We start from the raw sequence: 17,546 nt of genomic DNA on the forward strand, positions 1-17,546 counted from the left end.
CCTCCCCCTTTTTAAAATTGCAGCAGTCGTCAATTGTTTGCATTTCCATTGTTTCTTGGGAAAAGCGTTGTGCTTGTAGGAGGAGAAAAACAACAGAGTGTTCTCACTGAAGAGAAAGGGCCTTATCACAGGGAGGAACATACCACACATAGGTCACAACGGCTGTTTCGTAGCTCGCCGTGATCGTATAGTGGTTAGTACTCTGCGTTGTGGCCGCAGCAACCCCGGTTCGAATCCGGGTCACGGCAGGTTTTTCAAGGTGACATTGGTGTCGCACTCTGTGTTGCCATCCGTTATCTCCAGCCTTCTTTTAGTGCAGGCTGTGCTAATGGCACGTCCTGAATGTTTACGTTTCCTAAAGTGTGGAAGACTAGGAATATGATATAAGAGAAATAGGATCTTTGATGCCAGCATGCTGTGTAGATAAGTACTGATCAAGTCACGCTTCTAAGGCATGGAAGGAATCTTTTCAATTGTTGAGTGTCCATTCATTGCCACAACAGCAGAAAGACATTCTGCAGTTATCATTGATCTATTTAATGTCTCCTACATGACATGAAGTCCAAACTATTGTGTTGTACTGATGTCTACACCTACAAAAACCATAAACCCAACCTCAAAGTAACCTGTCATGTTTTAGCAACATCCACACCAACCATAAGCTTAAAACCCCATCTCACGGTAAACGTTGGTGTACTGTAAAGGTCTGCGCCGACCACAGCCCAAACCTTGCCTACTTGTAAATTACTGTTGTGGAGCCCTGATAGCTCAGTCGGTAGAGCATCAGACTTTTAATCTGAGGGTCCAGGGTTCAAGTCCCTGTTCGGGCGTGTGACGATCATTTTGTGGAGCCACAGCTTTTGCTGTTGAGCTATCGCTTTATGAAAGTTTCATCTGGATGCACAATATGTGTACTAGGCATAAAGAAATGGCAGTACAGGCAGTCTTGTAGTCGTGGCCGAGTGGTTAAGGCGATGGACTAGAAATCCATTGGGGTCTCCCCGCGCAGGTTCGAATCCTGCCAACTACGTCCTCCCCCTTTTTAAAATTGCAGCAGTCGTCAATTGTTTGCATTTCCATTGTTTCTTGGGAAAAGCGTTGTGCTGGTAGGAGGAGAAAAACAACAGAGTCTTCTCACTGAAGAGAAAGGGCCTTATCACAGGGAGGAACATACCACACAAGGGTCACAACGGCTGTCTCGTAGCTTGCCGTGATCGTATAGTGGTTAGAACTTTGCGTTGTGGCCGCAGCATCCCCGGGTTGAACGGGGTCATGTCATGAATTCGACTTTTCATCAATTAGAAATTATCAGACCGGAGGTTTTGAATATCAGAAAATAGACTTTATTCTCCATAATAAAGCCGAGAAAGAGCAGAGCAGGCCCCAGAGCATTCTGAAGTCTCTCCGGGACACCTTCTAAAGTATCTGTGTTCTCCATAATCTTTATACAGGTAATTATGACACACCCCTTTGTGTCTCTTTTTAACGCTTGACCACTTTTGAATAGCTTTTCTAGTCTAAGGGGTCCTGCTATTCTTGGCTCTCAGCCCACCAGCTCATGTCAACAGAGATGTTACAGGTCTATGTCAGCAAAGTATAAATACAACTTATGCAAAGGAACTAAGGGTTTACATACATTGTTATGATAGGATAATAACTTGATAATATGTTACTCATTCTAACTTCTGCCACATATAGCTTCATACAAGTATTTAACATATATAATCAGTGCTTTACATATTCAGTTATTCTACACAATCAGCCATTCAGTAGCCTTCTCCTAGTGTTGCTCCTGTGCAGGCATACTCATATTACACAGTATTTTTAACACATGCTGGCATGTTTGCTGCAAACACTACATACATTTTGAGAAGAGAAAATTAACTGCTTTACACTTAGAAAATACTACACACTGAGAGAATAGAAATCTTCTTCAATCCCTCTTCTTAAGACTTTAGTCTTAATATTATTGTCTTTTAACCCAAAGTGCAATTTCATAATCCAGTTCTCTTAATTACCTCTATCTAGTGACTGATATAAGCCACATAGCTGTTATCAATTGACTAGATTATGCCACTGTATTTTGACAGAAGTCCAGCCAAACATCTCCCCTCTTTTTTGATTTGAAGGAAGTAAAAGACTGTACTCTGTTTTTTTCTCTTAACACATCAAAGACAACAATGTTTTAAGCATAAGTATTCAGTTGGTTCAGTCCTAGCTGCTGGTTTTCACACTCATGTAGAATATACTGAAGTGATATTATATATAGGTACCATAAAAGCAATATGCAAACAAATTCAATATGCAAACATAAAAAGCATCAAATGTTGATCTTGATCTTTGGTCATCCTTGTTTCTCTTCTTCTAAGCTACCAGCATCTTCACTTGACTTTAATAGATGTTAATGGAGATGTGTGGTTAAGAGTCTGAGTTTTGAAATCTGCAGTTGTGCAATTATCATCCCTTGACTTGTGGCACTGCTGTATGTGGTATTCAGGCATATTATCAGAATCACTCTTTACTTTGTTCTGATTAACTTGTCCTTCCACACGTTGCACTTAGTAGTTTAGAGCTTTGGAATATTCAGGCTCCTCTGCTTCCGGTCAGCTTTCCCTTGCTGGAGTTGTTTCCTTTCGCTCCTTTGAGGCATTGGTACCCCATTAATGGCATCCACTTTGGCAGCTGTTGGATTTGCCCTCATCCAGATATGGTCCTTTCCTCCTGAGCTCTCTCCTTTTTCCAGAACATCCACAGATAGACTCGATCAGCTGGACCAATTGAACCTTGTATCACTGCTCTCTCACACGGCTCCTTTCTGGTTTCCTGCACAGATATCGCTTTGCACATGGCAATTAATTGTTTCTTTATTTAAGTCCCTACTGCATTAGACATCCTTGCAAACCATTCCAAGAGGTTATGTGCAAGGTTATAGGTGAGATTATATGAAAGGTTTTATGCAAAGTTTCATGTGGTTTCTTGCAAGGGTTGACCCAATAGTAGTTCATGTGATGCAGTGTTAGATGCCTGTTTCTGTCAGTTTCCATGCCATCATTCACCAATGCACTTGTTAACACATTAAACTCATTAAGTTTATTATTTTCACATCTTTCATTGCGCGTTGGCCTTGATGGATCATCTTTATCTCTTTCAGCCATTTCTGGTAATTGAGCATAATACAATTACTCTCTCTTTTGCTTTATTCAAAATTTTTCATACTCCTTTAGATGTTTTTATTTATTGATCACTTATTCACTTTGACTTTAATTACTTTATGAATGCAAACCTTTTATGAACTTATTTCTGCTGATGTTTCAAATCCTTGGAAGTGCTTCTGTCGTCACAAATGAATAACTGTTCCTGCTTCATAATTTGCTTCTGGTACCATCTCCAATCATCTACTCATCATAGTTTCTCAACTGTACTTGTTTACAGAATAATTCTCGATCCAGTCAACACCAAAAACAGTCATCATCTCTCACTGTTTGGAGCAATGGTCTCCAGTCAAGTCTTTTAATTGAACTAGATCTTTGTGAAGTTGCAGATAATTCAATCATCCACATATTGTGACAGTGTCCATCCTAAGATCTTCTCCCTAATTTTAACCCTTTATGCATTCTGGTGTATACAATATATGATAGTCATCAGCCTACACAAGTACAAACAAGTTTCTACCCTCCTCTGGTAGTTACCTAAAATAAACTCAATAGAAACCCAATACTTGAAATATTTACCATCCAAAAAAAACAAATCTTCAAATACAATATGAACTTCAGCTGGAAAATCTTCTCCTATTGATTGCTCTTAAATCATATTATCAACATTAAGCCTCTTTTATCTGTCTTGATTAACCATTTATTTTAATTAGCAAATTAACTTCAATTAAACATTATTAGTTACTTATAATTTACATTTACATTTAGTCATTTAGCAGACGCTTTTATCCAAAGCGACTTACAAATGAGGACAAGGAAGCAATTTACACAACTAAGAGCAACAATGAATAAGTGCTATAGGCAAGTTTCAGGTCTGTAAAGTCTAAGAAGGGAAGTATTAATGGTATTAGTATTTTTTTTTGTACAGTTAGTGTGATATTCAAAGAGGCAACTGCAGATTAGGAAGTGAAGTGGAGACTAAATAGTTGAGTTTTTAGTCGTTTCTTCGAGTGACTCTGCTGTTCTGATGCAGTTAGGGAGTTCATTCCACCAACTGGGCAGATTGAGCGTGAGCGTTCGCGAAAGTGATTTCTTCCCTCTTTGGGATGGAACCACGAGGCGACGTTCATTCACAGAACGCAAGTTTTTGGAGGGCACATAGATCTGCAGAAGTGAGAGCAGATAAGAAGGAGCAAGGCCAGAGGTCACTTTGTAGGCAAACATCAGAGCTTTGAATTTGATGCGAGCAGCAACTGGCAGCCAGTGCAAACGGACTAGCAGCGGAGTGACATGTGCTCGTTTAGGTTCATTGAAGACAACTCGTGCTGCTGCATTCTGGAGCAGTTGAAGAGGCTTGATAGAGTTAGCTGGAAGCCCAGCTAGTAGAGAGTTGCAGTAATCCAGTTTGGAGAGAACAAGAGCTTGAACAAGGAGTTCAGCTGCATGTTCAGATAAGAAGGGTCGGATCTTTCTGATGTTATAGAGTGCGAATCTGCAAGATCGAGCAGTTCTAGAAATGTGGTCAGAGAAGTTTAGTTGGTCATCAATCGTTACTCCAAGGCTTTTCACCATTTTGGATGCAGTAATGGTTGCCCCATCCATCTGGATTGAAAAGTTATGGTGTAGAGACGAGTTGGCAGAAACTACAAGCATTTCCGTTTTTGCGAGATTCAGCTGAAGATGATGATCTTTCATCCAGTGTGAAATATCCAACAGGCAGGCTGAGATACGAGCTGGAACCGAGGGATCATCAGGATGAAAAGAGAGGTATAGCTGGGTATCATCAGCATAGCAGTGGTAGGAGAATCCATGTCTCTGGATGACTGGTCCTAGAGATGAAGTGTAGATGGAGAAGAGAAGTGGCCCCAGAACAGAGCCTTGAGGCCTTATTACTCCTTTAAATTTAAATAGAAATGTCTAGGACAGATTGTATATTACAGTAAATGTTTCTATTAATGCTCCTATTTTTACACTTTTTGAAAGAGTTTTATACCTATTTCAGCATCTAGTGTTTTTCTTTCTGGGCAGATCTACATCTGATTTAATTTGAACCCTGACTACACAGCAAATTCATTGGTGTTAAATTTCAAGTGTTGTGGTAATTCAGAGTAAAGTGTTAAAATTCTAGAGTTAGATAAAGGTAAAATAACCCTCTCAGCGTTAGAAGCTGATTTGCCTCCTTGTCACACAGAGTAACATGTATCTACCTTTGTAGAAAACCCTTGTATTTGAGAAACTAATCAGAGTGTCTGAAATCTCGCCACACCCTCATTCACCTGGCCCTTAAATTGGTCAATTAGTTTAGTCCACTAGACAGAGCGAATGACCACAAATAAGTGAATTCAGACACCTGCTGATGAACACCTGCTGTTAACAAGCACAATCACTGAAGGAATAAGAAATTGAAGGAAGAAATAAAACTACAGACACAGCCTCACACCAAACCAGCTGAATTAAAACAGAGAATTAAACAACTCCATTAAATAATAGCATAAGCAGCTTCACTGATTACAGTTTGACTTCATTTCTGTAAGAATATTTTTTTTATTCAAAATATTTCATTTGACCTCACCATCATGGAGATCAGAGGCTGCTTATTTGAGCTCTTGAAGCTTTACTGTTATATCCTAATGGTTCTCTGACTGCTATAACTGTGTTTCTAAAACTCATCAGCTATAGCAAGAAAGCTCAAGAGAAACTATACTGTTGATGCTTAATTGTTTTTAATTTCAGGTGTTTATTAAGTTGATTCATAAAGATATGCAAATATAATTGTATTAAAGCTGCATGGGACAATAATACTGGCAGTCTGCTGCTCTTCATAGAAAATTCAACAAACAATTAGGATACAATTAATAATTAAAGTATCATGCACTAAACATTCAAGCTCCAGCTTGCTCTTTATGACACACAGGCATCAAGAATCAGGACATGAACCTCAACCGTGGTTGCTAAAAAAAAAAAAAAAGCTGCATAGTTCATGCCGCAATGCATGCTGGGTGCCAGCATAGTACAAAGCTCCCAGCATGCATTGCAGCATGAATAAATTATGCAGCTTTATGTTCTTACAATCTCTTTCTTTTCCTTTATTTTGTGTTGTTTTTGGGAGGTGATATTTCAGTAGTGTTTTTTTTTAACTTTATTTTATTTTTTTTGTTTGTCACCATCATTAAGATTCAAAGACTAATTATTGATGTCTGTGTGTTTTTGAGTTCTGCCATAGATTAAACATTCTCATTGTAAATATTGTTTTAATTTTATTTTATTGGAGCTTCAGTGGTTGTTTATTTCTCACACATAACTAATATGATACTGAATTAGAAAACAAGGAAAGGATGGCTATGTTATCATTAATAATCTCTTCAGACTGACACTTAAATTTTCTTTCGGCTTTCCATGCTGTATGTTTAAATAGTGTAATTAACACTATCTATAGCAGCCAAAATAAAAGACATTTATAGTGAGAAGTTGAAGAGCCTGACTAAAGCAGACTCTGTCCTCCATCATGGTGACTTCAAATGAACAACGGAAATTTCATCAAGAGCTTTTGTTCACATGACAGAAATAAAGTCAAAGGTCAGTAATAGGTGAAGCTCCATGGTAAGTTGTTTAATTTGATGAGTTTTTTTTAAAGATGTTGAAAAATATCATTTTTTATTGTGTAATTTGTTTCATTTTTATTGATTATTATTTTATTTAGAGTTTTTTTTTCTCATTTGATTTCATCTTTGGTTTTGGCTTGTGTTTTTCTGTCCTTCAGTGATTCTGCTTGTTAACAGTTGTTCATCAACAATTCTCAATCCTCCTTTAATTAGACACTTAATTGTCTCATTAACATCATCACTGTCTGAGTGTTCAGCCCTCTGTAGTGAGGACACTAGTGAGGATTTTGCTCTGGAATTTAAGGCTTACGTGTGTGCATCTTCTTTTGTTTAAAGGAAACTGTGTAGTTACTAATGCAGTCAAAATCTGTTAGCTACTAGCAATAACACATGAAAACATTATTGCATCTAAAGACTTTACATTTTTGTGCACTAAGCTATGATTTTGTAAAATAAACAATGTGTTAGTTCATGAAATATGGTTAATTTTTGTAAATTTATACAGTTATATAAAACTTTCATGTTTTTCACAGAAAGATTCTGGCAACCACAGCTGCTGGTATTGTCACCGACTCGGTCCCAGTCATTCCCCTCGCTGACCAGCAGAGGTCACCATCTCCGGACTTCTAACCATTACGTCATCCTTCTCACTCAGATCCCAGCACACCTGTTCTCCATCTCACTAATGACCCACGTACCACATATAAGCAGCTCACACACTCACTTCATTGCGAAGTCTTGTTTAGCCCCGGCCAGCATTTCTGAGCGTTCTAGCCTGCCTGATTTCCCGTTGACCACTTCAGCCCGTTTCTCGACTCTGCTCTGTCTTCTGCCTGCCCTTGACCTAAAGCCTGATTACACGGACTCTGATTCTCGCTGCCTGCCCTTGACTAAAGCCTGTATTACGGACTCTGAACCACGCTGCCTGCCCTTGACTCAAGCCTGGTAATCACTCTGCCTCTGTTATCTGCTAATCATCGTTGAGTTGTATGTTGTATGGTGCACAGCCGTGCGAGGTGTTGATGTTTAAGTGTGACTTAATAAATACTGCAAAATGGATCCCTCCGTGTCAGTCTCCCCGTTACAGAAGACTTCGCCCAACACGGATCCCGCAGCCATCCAGGTTTTGTCTCACGAAGTCACATCACAAGCTCAGGTATTGTCAACACACCAACAACAACTAACACATCTAACCCAGTTAACAGACGAACTGGTGAAATCCCTACAAAACCTGCAAGCTGCTGCCACTGCGCAACCCACCGCCAACTACTCTCCAAGTCCGCTCGTTGTTGCACAACCCCCGATGACTTCCGGAGTTCGATTGGCTTTTCCTGACAAGTTCTCAGGTAACCCAGCAAAATGTAAAGGCTTCCTATTGCAATGTAAACTGTTTATCGCCCAACAGCCCCATCTGTTTAAGGACGAAAATGGGAAAATTGCTTTTGTGTGCTCTCTGCTCACTGGGAAGGCGCTAGACTGGGCTACTGCAGTTTGGCCAGACAGTACCCCGATATTTCCCTCGTTTAATGACTTTCTCAAACGTTTCTGCACTGTGTTCGATCATCCGGAGGGTGGTCGTAATGCTGGCGAGGAGCTATTGTGCATCCAACAAGGAGATCGCTCCGCAGCTGAGTTCGCCCTGCAGTTCCGCACTTTGGCAGCGCAAACTGGCTGGGCTGATGATCCGCTTGCCATGCTTTACAGAAAGGCTCTAAGACCAGAATTGCAGCGAGAGATGGCATGTCGTGACGAGGGAAAAACACTGGATCAACTTATCGAGCTTTCCATAAGGTTAGACACTCTCCTCCGCACTCGCAACCCGCTCTGCTCAATTGCTTCCAGTCCTGTATCCCCTGAAACCTCCGCTGAACCCATGCAATTGGGTAGGACCCGCCTGAACCCAGAAGAGCGAGAACGACGGAGAAGAAATCACCTGTGCATTTACTGCGGACTTCCAGGTCATACGAAGGTTTTATGTCCCAACAAGCCTCTCCCTAAAACCCTCTCGGTGAGTGCAACCACTATGTTCACTACCACTAATAATGTTGTGAATCTGCCTGTCACTTTGAGAAACGATGGAGATGAGATTGAGACTATGGCCATGATCGATTCAGGAGCCGCTGGTAACTTTATTGATTACACGTTTGCCACCACTCACTCCATTCCTTTAACCTCCTGTGATTCCTCCATAGCCATCACTGCTGTAGATGGGCGCCCTTTGGGAGAAGGACGTATAAAATTCCAGACCCTGCCAATCTTGCTTCAAACAGGCTCTCTCCATGAAGAGGAAATTTCCCTTCTTGCCATCAACTCCCCTAAACACTCTGTGATTCTTGGGTTACCATGGCTACAACAGCATGACCCTCAAGTCTCTTGGAGAACTGGTGAGATCATAAAATGGAGCAATCAATGCTTTACCCAATGTCTGCATCCTGTTTCCCCTATCCAGATCAACACAATTAACAAGACCGAAGACTCTGAACTCCGTCATGTTCCTGATGCTTATCACGATCTAATTGAAGCATTCAATAAGCAGAAGGCTACTAAGCTCCCTCCTCATCGTGATAATGACTGTGCCATTGAGCTGCTACCCGGCACCACGCCCCCTCGTGGTCGCATCTTCCCTCTCTCACAACCTGAAACTGAGGCTATGAAGAATTACATCTCTGAGGAGCTAGAAAAAGGATTTATTCGACCATCTACTTCTCCCGCTTCAGCAGGGTTTTTCTTCGTCAAGAAGAAGGATGGCAGCTTACGCCCTTGCATCGATTACCGAGGCTTGAATGAGATCACGGTCAAATGCCGCTACCCATTGCCATTGGTTCCTGCCGCCCTTGAACAACTCCGATCCGCCCAGTATTTCACTAAGTTGGACCTCCGTAGTGCATATAACCTCATCCGCATACGACAGGGAGACGAGTGGAAAACCGGGTTCTCTACAATTGACGGCCACTACGAATATCTCGTTATGCCCTTCGGCCTAGCAAACAGTCCTTCCGTGTTCCAGGCATTTGTAAATGAGATATTTAGAGACATGCTCAACAAGTGGGTCATAGTATATATTGACGACATCCTGGTCTATTCCAATTCGCTATCTGAGCATATCCAGCACGTTCGGGCAGTGCTCAAACGTCTCATTCAAAACCAGCTGTATGCAAAAAGCTCCAAGTGCGAATTCCATCAGACCTGCATCTCATTCCTTGGCTACATTATCAGTCCAGAAGGCGTGGCCATGGACCAGCAAAAGGTTGACTCTGTGACACAATGGCCACAACCCGAAACCATTAGGCAACTACAACGATTCCTGGGCTTTGCTAACTTCTACAGACGCTTCATAAGGAACTTCAGTTCAGTCGCTGCCCTACTGACCGCCATGGTCAAAGCTAACAATGCTCGCCTTAAATGGAACCCCGACGCTGTCCGAGCATTTACCCAGCTAAAGACTCGCTTCTCCAGTGCACCCATTCTGCGTCATCCTGATCCCGAACAACCCTTTGTAGTCGAAATTGACGCGTCCAACACTGGAATTGGAGCCATCCTGTCCCAACGATCCCTAGTGAATAAGAAGCTCCATCCCTGTGCCTTCTATTCTCGCAAGCTCAACTCCGCTGAACGGAACTACGATGTGGGAAACCGAGAACTCCTCGCCATGAAAGCCGCGCTAGAAGAATGGAGACACTGGCTTGAGGGTGCAAAACACCCTTTCATCGTCATCACTGATCACAAGAACCTAGAATACATGCGGTCTTGTAAACGTCTGAATCCTAGACAGGCAAGATGGGCGCTGTTTTTCACCCGATTTGACTTCCAAGTCACCTATATCCCTGGCTCGAAAAACATCAAAGCAGATGCTCTGTCCCGCCTCTCAGACGATGAGACCTCTGAAATCCCTGATGAACCCATAATCAAAGATCCTCTAATTGTCGCTCCCATCCAGTGGGATATAGAACAGGAGATCCTTCAAGCCGCCGAAAATAATCCTTCTCAGCAGCCCTGTCCAGAGAATAAAATCTTTGTTCCCCCGTCACTTCGAGAAAGACTCATCTCCGAGGTACATGATCACCCCAGTTCCGGTCACCCAGGCAGCACAGCCACCGTACAAATGATTCAATCCCGCTACTGGTGGTCATCCATACACAAGGATGTAATCAATTTCATCAACAAATGCTCACCCTGTCAGATGTCCAAACACTCCCGTCACCGTCCAGCTGGATTACTCCAACCCCTGGAGGTGCCACATCGCCCCTGGTCACACATCGCTATAGATTTCATCACCGATTTACCCATATCTCAGGGCAAAACCACCATCCTCACCGTAGTGGACCGATTTTCAAAATCCTGCCGCCTTATCCCCATTTCCAAACTGCCCACAGCCATGGAAACGGCCGAATTACTCTGCGAGTGTGTATTTCGGTACTATGGTCTCCCCGAAGACATCGTGTCGGATAGAGGTCCCCAGTTTACATCCCGACTCTGGTCAGCATTCTTTAAAAATCTCCAAATCAACGTTAGCCTAACATCCGGCTATCATCCCCAATCCAACGGGCAAAAAGAGCGCTTGAACCAAGAAATCGGCAGATTCCTCCGCACGTATTGTCATTCGAACCAAAACGAATGGGCCAAATTTTTGATGTGGGCAGAATATGCTCAGAACTCCCTCAGAAAGGCATCTACTGGATTAACCCCATTTCAATGCGTGCTGGGCTTCCAACCTCCGCTCTTTCCCTGGTCCGGCGAGACCTCTGAACTCCCTGCGGTGGATACCTGGTTTAAAAACTGCGAAGAGGTCTGGAACGCAGCTCACACTCACCTCTCTCACGCCGTAAGGCGTTTCAAGGAACAAGCCGATCGACACCGACGTCCTGGTCCCATGTATTCCCCAGGACAATGGGTATGGCTTTCCACCCGCGACTTACGCCTCAAGCTGCCCTGCAAGAAACTCAGTCCCAGGTACGTGGGTCCTTTCCAGATAGAAAGACAAATATCTCCTGTTTCGTTCAGACTGACACTCCCTAATCATTTTCGTATTTCCCCAACTTTCCATGTCTCTCTGCTCAAGCCTGCTGCTGGTCCAGCCGAGACGGATAGGGAGGTGGCAGCCGGTGAACAGGGTCCCCCGCCTCTTATGATCGATGGCGAAGAGGCTTACCAGATCCACGAGATCCTGAGATCCAGACGCCGGGGCGGACAACTCCAATATCTCGTCGATTGGGAGGGGTACGGTCCGGAGGAGAGATCTTGGATTAACCGCAAGGACATCCTCGACACCACACTACTGGAAGAGTTCCACTCACAACATCCGGAGATGACGGCCCCTCGCCCCCGTGGAAGACCCCGGCGTCAAGAATTGCCTCACTTCAGGAGCCGTTCGTTGGGGGGGGGCTCTGTCACCGACTCGGTCCCAGTCATTCCCCTCGCTGACCAGCAGAGGTCACCATCTCCGGACTTCTAACCATTACGTCATCCTTCTCACTCAGATCCCAGCACACCTGTTCTCCATCTCACTAATGACCCACGTACCACATATAAGCAGCTCACACACTCACTTCATTGCGAAGTCTTGTTTAGCCCCGGCCAGCATTTCTGAGCGTTCTATCCTGCCTGGTTTCCCGTTGACCACTTCAGCCCGTTTCTCGACTCTGCTCTGTCTTCTGCCTGCCCTTGACCTAAAGCCTGATTACACGGACTCTGATTCTCGCTGCCTGCCCCTGACTAAAGCCTGTATTACGGACTCTGAACCACGCTGCCTGCCCTTGACTCAAGCCTGGTAATCACTCTGCCTCTGTTATCTGCTAATCATCGTTGAGTTTAGGGATGGGAAGATTAATCGATATGTATCGATACGCGGTCATGCGCGTGCACGATGCGAGTGCATCGGTTGAGCAGCAGAGGATGAATGAAATTTTGGAAGCAAATCGAGATGCATCGGTTTTTGCGAGATGCATCGGTTTTTCCAAGATACAGCTTATATTTTTAATATAGAATGTATTTTTTATTTATTAACAAGTGTTGTCAACCTGTTTTTGGCGCATAATTTAATCGACCTACATAAAGTAAGCCTAACGGATTTGCGGATGTGTACACTTACACTACAACTCAGTGTATCAGGTGTGCGGATGAAGCTAGTGGTGCGCCCTAGGAAAGCGCGAGAAGCAAAACAAACATTTTATTCCCCACTGAGTTTTAAATCTAAAGTATGGCAACATCATGGATTTAAGGATGGACGACATGACAGGACAGATGCAATTTGCAAAAGTGTGCCGCGCATCTGTAAAATACGCGGGCAGTACGACTAATCTGAAACCTCACTTGAAGCGGCGCCACGGTGTTGTTGTGAAAGCTCCATTTTCCAGTGGACCTCTATTCTGCCGCCCTATGCGCGGATATAACTGAGGACGCGGGTGTCGCGGACCTCTATTCTGCCACCCTATGCGCGGATATAACTGAGGACGCGCGGGTGTCGCGGACCTCTATTCTTCCGCCCTATGCGCGGATATAACTGAGGACGCGGGTGTCGCGGACCTCTATTCTGCCACCCTATGCGCGGATATAACTGAGGACAAGCGGGCGCTGATGGAGGTGTCGCGGACATAACTGAGGATGCGGGTGGTAAGGGGGGTGTTGCGGACGCCGCCCTCTCTTTACTGCTGCCCTAGGCGGCCGCCTAGGTCGCCTCTATGGACGTGCCGGCCCTGTTCATCTGCAAAGATATTCAGCCTACTGTCACGGAGAACGAAGGTTTTAAACACCTCCTCCTGTTAATTTTTATTTAATTATAATAATAATAATAATATTAATAATAATAATGATAAAAATAATGGGTGTCACGGTGGCACAGTGGGTAGTTTGACCACCTCACAGCAAGAAGATTGCTGGTTTGTTATATTTTTATTAGCCTGTTGTTTACAGTGACAGTGATGTTTCAACGCAGCATAACACTGCTAGTTCACGACCTTAAGTTTTGAATATTCAGTGGCACAATATATCTTTGTAAAACTTGTTTTCATAGTTGAAAAGTTAAATCACAATTCTTGTTGTGCAATGCTAAATTTATTTATGTTGAAAGAGTGCAAATATATATATTTTAATATATATTGCACTTATACATTCTGTTTATCTTGAAAATACTTAAATAATATGTGCTATATGTTCTAAAATGGCCCTCTACTGTAAACTGACACTCTGGCTCTGAGAGAAAAGCCAGTTTGTAAAAAAAAGTCTTGGTTTTGCTTGGTTAATAAGTAATCAATCAAACTCATTCAATGGCACAGCATCCTCTTTCACATCATCTCATAAACTTGATTTAATTAGTTAGTGCTGAAATATCGCATCGTATCGTGATATGGGTGTGAATCGTATCGTGTTGCATCGCAATATGTCACAAATGTATCGCTAATATATCGGATCGTATTCTTTGTATCGAGATGCGTATCGGGTCGGCATTATAGCTAAGATGCCCAACCCTAGTTGAGTTGTATGTTGTATGTTCGCACAGCCGTGCGAGGTGTTGATGTTTAAGTGTGACTTAATAAATACTGCAAAATGGATCCCTCCGTGTCAGTCTCCCCGTTACAGGTATTTTTTCGGAAATTTAACAGATATTTTACACAATAAGAGTTTGCTATTCAACACTCTCTTGGTGTTGACAATGTAAACACTTTCAAAAGTGTTATTTTTAACACTTATAGTGGTTCCCATATAAACTCTGAGGGAGTGTTAATTTTAACTCCAAGGTAGTTAAATCTACTATCTAAAATTTGCAGTGTGGCTGTCAATCCAGTTTAGAATTCAGTACAAAGTACTGCTCTATGTTTTTAAATCCCTCCATGGCCCCTGAGTATATTTCTGAGCTAATTAATATACACCAACCCGTGAGATCTCTTCACACTAAGGATCGACTCTATTTGCCAGTTTCACAATCACGCTTGAAATGTGGGGTGATAGAGCTTTTTTAGTCACAGCTGAAGACTCTGGGCCGATCTTCCACTCTCCTTAAGAACTTCTCCAACTCTTGAGTGTTTTCAGAGGTCACTGAAACACTTATTTTCTTCAATTTTTACTTGTGTGTTGTGAGTTGATGTATTTAGTTTCTTGTATGTTTGCTTGTATTCTGTGTTTTATGTTCAGCACTTTGGTAGCCATTGTGGTTGGTTGAAAGTGCTCTAGAAATAAATTGAGTTGAGTTGATTAGGATAAACAGCATGAGCACAGAGCTATAGTGGAGCTGGTGAAACCCTCCATGATGATGCAAGCCTACCTTTCTGGAGGTTTCAAACACCTCTAGACTGCCTGGATGTCCTTAAAGGGGGGGTCTAGAGTGTGTTTTTAAGGCTTGGTTGTGTTGATAGAATGCAATGCGATGTGTGCTCATGCTTTATTTGTAGAAAAGCTTATTTTTATATATCTGACTTTGACTATATACAGCTACTTAGCTAACATGAAGACAAATGTCATATGTCCTAGTTCCTCTGAAAGGCCTGTCCTCAAGAGGCTTTGATTGGTCAGCTAATGTATTGTGCTGTGATTTGCAGATTGGCTTCACGTCACCAGGAAAAGTGTCACGGCTCTACAAGCACGCACTTTTGCGATGTGTAAATCCTATCAGTCAGAGTAGCTGTTAGCCGTATCAGTGTGAGCCTGAATCAGACAGAAAATGACACTGAGGACACAGCTGAAGCTCACGCCTGCTCTCTAAAATATCATCTGACAAGTGTCTGTCACATATATTCAGAATAAGCATGTGTGAGTCATATGAAACATTCTCATATTTTTTTAGTGTTAGTTATCTGAGATGTAAAATGCCGGGAAAGTGTCCTCATAGAGAGACACTGCATTTTTTGCACTGAATTTGCACAGAATTTTTAGCTGAAATGTTAGTGTGACCGTGTATAGGATAAGTGGTAGTGATTGATGTTGATAACAACCAATCAGGGGCCAGTGCTGCCTATTTTAGAGCCGGTTGGCTGTGTTAGGTGATGTGTCACCTCCAGCCCCGCCTTTCTTGTTCCGCGTTTGTTGACATCTGTTTCAGGTATGTTAGCGGTTGTGTGTGTGTGTCTCTCTCTCTCTCTCTTTCGATTAACGTTTGGATTAATCATCGTGGTTTCATTTTTAGCCTGGTTTTTCGTTGGTTTTCCTGTTGGTTGCCATGGAGTTAATGACTGCCACCCATTCAGCTCGCTTGTAGCATAAATGGAGATGACTAATTCGTAATACATGAGTGTACTACTCCCGGCTTGGTAAGTTTCTTATGTAGAGATTAAAGGGGAATGCTAGCGTGTGATTTTGCAAACAGTAACCGTTTTTGCATGTGCATATCTCTTGTAGGATTCTCCCTCTCTGTCCTGGGCGATTATAAATAAAGATCTAGCATCTGTAACATTACTCCGGTTGTGTTTGAAAGATTCTGCTATCCTGAGATCTCTAGTGGAAAGAACTACTACTGTTTACTACTGCTGCCTGCTTCTACTATCTGCTGCTGCTACATTTACTGCTGCAGTTACTACTAGCTGCTACTGCTACCCGCTACTACTATCTGCTGCTGCTACATTCACTGCTGCAGTTACTACTAGCTGCTACTGCTACCCGCTACTACTATCTGCTGCTGCTACATTCACTGCTGCAGTTACTACTAGCTGCTACTGCTACCCGTTACTACTATCTGCTGCTGCTACATTTACTGCTGCAGTTACTACTAGCTGCTACTGCTATCCGCTACTACTATCTGCCTGCTGCTACTCTACTGTTGCAGTTACTGCTAACTGCTACGACTAACTGTTACCTGCTCTATTTACTGCTGTTGTTATTACGACCTGCTACTACTATCTCCTATTGCTACTGTTATATAATTTGTGATTTTTGTTCTGTTTGGTTGTGTGATTCGGCGTGCAAAAGAGTGAGTTTTGTGTTCTGTGTGAATCTTGCTTTTCTATAGCGAAACTACAGAAGCTGTATTTGGTTTTTCTTTTCTTGTGTGTGGTTTGTCGTTTGTTTTACTCTTGTATAATTTATCCCGTATATTGATTTTGATTTTTCTTGCAGGAACTGAGGTCCCATGGGTGCAGGATCTTGAGGTGGTGGTGGTGTCACTGCACTTGACATTTTTGCTGTGGACGGTTTGGGAAGTGTGGAGTGTGTGGATCTAGTGTGGTGTGTGTGTGGAAGTGTGCTTTTTGAACACAACGGAGCACTGGTGATTCCCCCCCCACCCCCACCCCCCCCCCCCCCATGTGTGACCTCAGCCCTGTAAGTTAGTTTATTCAATTTATTTCGCCGGTTAATTTCATTTTCATATTTACTTTGTAATAACGTTGTTGTTGTCTTCTATAAATTTGTTTTCTTTTTTTGTTTTATTTTACTGCAGTTGTGTTGGAGGGGGGTGCTGGCAAAATGTTAAGAGAATGTAATGTGACCATTTTAATCTGCCACAAATTCTGAAAATAAATTTTGTACTTTTATACTATACCCACGTCTCTTGCCTATCCATATGAGAACTGAACCTGTGTGGCCTAAGAGTAAGGTTTAAGCCAATTTCTATTTCCTGGGAGAAAACCTCTCAGGTGGCGTAGTCGGATTTGCTTTGTGGATAAATTGTTAATCCCTACTCTTCCCTCCTGCCACATTCTGGCGTAGTCGGCAGGACCCTCGTATGGTATAGTGCATAGACGTGAGTATTGGTAGTGTGGGGCTTGTTTTTTTTTTTTTTTTTTTTTTTTCCTGCAGGAGCAGATAGCGGCAGCGGCATATTGGTGTTTCAGTGTGGAGAGTAGATTTCAAGCCCATAGTGGTGAGT

At 42.7% G+C, this 17,546-nt stretch overlaps 3 non-coding genes across 3 annotated transcripts; all 3 read left to right on the top strand.

The window, feature by feature from the left end:
* The first annotated feature begins 176 nt into the window (after positions 1-176).
* trnah-gug (transfer RNA histidin (anticodon GUG)) lies at positions 177-248 on the top strand. The gene has a single exon. It is a non-coding gene; the product is annotated as a tRNA-His (tRNA).
* A 509-nt stretch (positions 249-757) lies between these two features.
* Positions 758-830, top strand: trnak-uuu (transfer RNA lysine (anticodon UUU)). The gene has a single exon. It is a non-coding gene; the product is annotated as a tRNA-Lys (tRNA).
* Positions 831-948: 118 nt separating this feature from the next.
* Positions 949-1,030, top strand: trnas-aga (transfer RNA serine (anticodon AGA)). The gene has a single exon. It is a non-coding gene; the product is annotated as a tRNA-Ser (tRNA).
* The last annotated feature ends 16,516 nt before the right edge of the window (positions 1,031-17,546 follow it).

The sequence above is a fragment of the Danio rerio genome, chromosome 4 (assembly GCF_049306965.1).
Source record: "Danio rerio strain Tuebingen ecotype United States chromosome 4, GRCz12tu, whole genome shotgun sequence".
NCBI classification, from domain to species: domain Eukaryota; kingdom Metazoa; phylum Chordata; class Actinopteri; order Cypriniformes; family Danionidae; genus Danio; species Danio rerio.